The 5,241-nt window shown below is 35.6% G+C and overlaps 1 pseudogene; it reads left to right on the plus strand.

Moving 5' to 3' along the window:
* The first annotated feature begins 3,602 nt into the window (after positions 1-3,602).
* Positions 3,603-4,536, plus strand: LOC469537 (olfactory receptor 10J1-like; annotated as a pseudogene).
* The last annotated feature ends 705 nt before the right edge of the window (positions 4,537-5,241 follow it).

The following is a 5,241-nucleotide window of genomic DNA, read 5'->3' on the forward strand; positions in this document are numbered from 1 at the left end:
GCCTTTTAAAGATCACTATCTGGAAAGTGCTTCCTTCTCCTTCCTATTGCCAAGGTCAGAAGCAGCGAGTGCTTTTGGCAGAAGTAAATGAAAATGAAACACCATGTGCATTTTTCAAAATCTTACTATTTTCCCTGTATGGTTTTCAGTATTTGATTGGTTATATTGAATCTCATGTCCATTAATATTACATTTCTTCATGCTTGTCTTGCTGTGGTAATGGATTGAAGGACATGAAATTTAGCAGAGACATAATAATGATCTTCAAATATTTGAAGTGCAATCATATTGAAGAGAAAATAGAAAGTGGAATGATGTGGGAGGTGGTAAGTTGCAAGGAGATAAATATCGAGTTGATAGGAATTAATATTTTCTAAGAATTAAAGTCAATCAAAATAGAAGTGATGATAGTACAGCTATATTAATCTATATAATGAAATAATGTGCACCATTGGAAATAGAAAGAGTGAGATAGATCGCAATACTATTATGGAAAGTAGTCAGGATATAATATATGGGAAAACCTAGTTGTGAATTGGTATGTACTGCCTAATTCCATTTGCGTAAAATTGAAATGATGTGAAAATATGCATGATTGTACATAAAATATTTCTGGACAGAAATAAACAGCAATACTAACAACAAAAACCCATGAATCATCTTTACCTCTGGCCAAGAAAATGTAGAGGAGAAAATGAACTTTTCCATTTATATCCTTCTGTACCCATGGTTTTCCCCCTATGAGCACTTTTATAATTTAAAAAGCCTGGTTTTATTTTTCAAGAAGAGTTTGTATCTTTAAAAAAAAAAAAGAGGAAATGCTTATTTACAAGGTAATGAATTTCCAATCATTGGAAGCACTGAAGCAGAATTTGAGGGACTGTTCATGAGAAATGCTGTGCTTTTAAAATTACCACCTAACGCTAAGGTCCTATGATTCAGTTATATTCAAAGGACTGAAAACTATGAAGCACCTGGGCTTTTCTAGCTTGCTTCCAATTGGAAAGACTTGAACAATGAAATGAATAATTTTAACCTCTGGCCCAGAATTCATTGTCAGGTCTAGGCAGAAAATGATTTCTCTAGAAGAACATTTAAAAAAAAATTTTAGGGGTAGAGAGATATTTTTAGCTAACAATCCAAAATACAAGGGAACAGAAAGTGTTGCAAAATGTTGTTTTTCTCAGTGACAAGGATTCCACAGAAGGAAGTTGGCATTTTGTTTCAGCTATCATGATCCTATTAATCTAGCGTTATCACTCATGAGGACCTTTGCTATCTTGGTGAGTCGTTGTTTACCTAAGGGGATGATGAGAAAGGAGTTGCAATTGCAGGAATGCACAAACTTAGTGCAATCTTTTCTCTTCTGTCACCTATTTATTTTTTTCATTCTGCTTAGTGTAGGTAGGATTGACTTTCTAGTTACATAGACATTTGAGGTTTATCTTGCTCAGTAATACACCATGAATATCAGTTACATAGGAATGGTTAAGAACTGGCCCGTTCCTACATCTTCAAGGAAAATAAACACATATTTTGCTTCATATTTTTCTCAGCATTTTGAAACTAATATTTTTTGGTTCTTCAAAATCTTTAGTAAGAAAATTCTGAAATTTGCCTTCACTCAAGTACTTGCATCCCACTGTAGTAATTAACAGTCAGCATTAATACTTTCTTCCAATATGGTTTATTATTAATTTTTGCATTAATATTTAATGTTTAAATATTTCATTAAATATTAGATTCATAATATATTAGTATGTATGTATTAAAAATATTTATGATAGTATTTGTAATAGAGAAGATATTAGATAGATAGATAGATGATAGACGATAGATTCTCCATGCACTACTCGAAAGACATATTTTTAGCATTTTGTTATATTTACTTTTTTAATGGCATATGTGTCATTGAATGTTTTTCCTTTCTTTTCCTTTCGTCTCTTTTCTGGTTCTTTTTATTTTTACAAACTTGCGGTCTGTAATTTATTTCTCAATCAGTCAATCAATCTACTTATATAGTGTATTTTTTCATGTCAGCACTTTGTAGATTCTTAATGGCTGCATAGTTCCCATCAGATGGATATTTTATAATTAATTCAATTATTCCTTTATTCATTTACATTGTTTCTAGACTTCACCAATAAATAATATAAAAATGTCTTTAGATATACATCCTAATATGTATCTCTGATTATTTCCTTAAAATAAATAATTGGAAGCGAAAATATCAAGCCAAGAAGAATGGACGTGGATTGTCACTAATGTAATAATATTTATTTATCTAGAGAAAGCATTCTAAGATTCTCCAGTTTTTCATTTTTTTCCCAATGTAATCTCATTCTCAAGAGCAAGGAGAAATGCATTAATTCTTTTTGATAAAAGCAACAAAAAGTATCTTCTTTCTCATTTATTTTGTGATTATGTTGCTTCTTAGGCACTTGTGGTATAGGGCAAATCACACTAGTCTTAGAATTAAAAGATCGAGTTAATTTGTGCAATCATCTAACCCTGGGTGTCTTACCAAGAGAGGGATAATAATTACCTAAAACACAGGATTGTTATGATGCTACATAATACACGTAAAAACTCTATAAACTAAAAAGTGCCATAGGAACTATTTATTATTGTTATACTTTTTTTGAAAATGAGAGATTTTTGATGCCCAATAACTCCCCAGATAGGGGACAGAGGGAGAAATGTGTAAACTCGGTTCCCTAAAGTTTAAAATTCTGAAGAAATTGTAAAAGACAGTTTACTCTACTAGTGAGGCAGAGTACCTGTGAAAATTCTCCTCTAAGTATAAGCTAGAAAATGCATAGAAATAAACACAGTCCCCGGAACCAAGCTACTGGGAAACACTTACCAACACTACGGGGAATTGAATTGACAGGTTGTATTTAGTCCTGAGAAGACTTTCTGAGGAGGAGGAGACTCAAGTCAAGCATTGAAAAAAGAGAGGAACATCTCTTGTTTTAAAACATCTTGGGGGACAGTCAGGTTTGAAGCTGTTTGATGACTTATGAAAAGAGTTTGTGAAACAAGCAGACAAGAGCAACAGGGAGAAAGTAAACACTTATGTTATGTTGGAGCAGAGAGCATTGTCTTGTTTGGCAACCCAGAAAGAAAGATCTTTAAAGAGACAATCGAAATTGTGGTCTAAACAAAGTGGAAGAGGTTGAAAAATTTGTTTTAGGTAAACAAAATCTGAAACTGTAATATAAAAGAAAATTCCTTTCAAATTTAACTATGCATTTCCTATTTCTTTAGCCTAGTTTTTCTCTAACACTTATGTGCTAGGTCACCAAGAAATCTTTTTCAAACTTACCCCGGGTGTCTTTTCTTCCATTTTTTCATCCCTATTTAGTCCCATATATATATACACACACACACACACACATTGTCATGCATGAAATTGTTTTCTTATCGTGTTTTTCTGTCTATATCTATAGGTGAACAGTCGTCCCCAATAACTTGGCATCCATCCACGAACAGAATCCTTATTATCTTCTTAGATGATTCACCTGCTCAAAGCATTGGGCACTGATGTCTTCTGACTAATTGACCTAAGTCTCTGTATTTTCAATCTGTTTATTTATCCAATGAAGAGAGAGAACCACACAGTGATAAGGGAGTTTGTTTTCCAGGGTTTCTCCAGCTTTCATGAACACAAGCTTACCCTCTTTGTGGTATTTCTTACCTTGTGTCTTTTAACCCTGGCTGGCAATGTCATAATTGTGACAATTATCAGCATTGATCGTCACCTTCACACCCCCATGTACTTCTTTGTTAGTATGCTTTCCACTTCAGAGACTGTCTACACATTAGTCATTGTACCACGGATGCTCTCCAGTCTCTTAAGTCTAAGCCAACCTATCTCTTTGGCTGGCTGTGCCACCCAGATGTTTTTTTTTTATTACCTTGGCCATCAACAACTGCTTTCTGCTCACAGCAATGGGGTATGATCGCTATGTGGCCATCTGTAACCCTTTGAGGTACATGATCATCATGAACAAGAAAGTGTGTGTCCAGCTGGTATGTGGGTCCTGCAGTGTTGGGCTGCTTGTGGCCATAGTTCAGATTTCATCTGTGTTCAGGCTGCCTTTTTGTGATAAACAGGTGGCCCATTATTTCTGTGATATCCACCCAGTTATGAAACTTTCCTGTGTTGATACCACTCTACATGACCTAATTAATTTTGTTGTTAGTTCCCTGGTTATTGTAGTGCCGCTGGGTTTGGTCTTAATCTCCTACATCCTCATCATCTCTACCATCCTCAAGGTCACCTCTCCTGAGGGCCGGAAAAAGGCTTTTGCAACTTGTGCCTCCCACCTCACTGTGGTTATCATCCACTATGGCTGTGCCTCCATTGCCTACCTCAAGCCCAAGTCAGAGAACACCAGGGATCAGGACCAGCTAATTTCAGTGACATACACCGTCTTTACTCCACTACTTAATCCTGTTGTGTACACTTTGAGGAACAAGGAGGTCAAGAATGCCCTTCACCGTGCTATTGGCAAAAAACCTTTTGCCTAGAATCTTCATCAGTTTGACATATAGTCAATCATAGTCTGGGTATTTTTTTTAAGCTCGAGAAAATTGAATCCTATCATTCATCCTCTAACCAAAGAGAGTTGCAAAATTTGGTGGTAATGCGACATTAAGGAACCAAGAGTCTCCATGATTTGACTTTGTTTTTACCATCATTCTCCTATACCTTCTACTAACCACACAGGTTACCACCAGGGGAGTGGTCAGTTGCTGCTCACACAGGGGCAAAGCTGTAGGGAATCGTAAGCAAGGAGTAGCTGATTGTTATCGTTTGTTGAAAGCAGAAAAGTGGGTTGCATAACACCTATTGGAAGTACTAGGTTGACAGGTCAACCTAAATGTCATATAGATATTGAGCTCTAAAACTTTAAAGAGGACATGGTTGGTGTACAGGGTGTCTTCAAAACAGTCAAAACTACCTTCCCACTTATCATCACTTTCTACTTTAAGCATTGACAAGAGTAGCAGATCTTGACATTCCGGAAAAAATATTATAAGCTTTAAACATTCTCATCTGCCTTGGAGACCCATGAAATTGTTTTCCAATTTTGTTGAGGCTCACATTAGAACTATTTCCTCGGTGAGACTCTGTTACCAGTATGTTCAGTGTTAGTAAGCAACATGGTCACATCCAACCTCTGAATTTCACTGTGCTTATATATGCTTTCTGTGGGAGTAACACATGCTATA

The sequence above is a fragment of the Pan troglodytes genome, chromosome 1 (genome assembly GCF_028858775.2).
Source record: "Pan troglodytes isolate AG18354 chromosome 1, NHGRI_mPanTro3-v2.0_pri, whole genome shotgun sequence".
Classification (NCBI taxonomy): Eukaryota; Metazoa; Chordata; class Mammalia; order Primates; family Hominidae; genus Pan; species Pan troglodytes.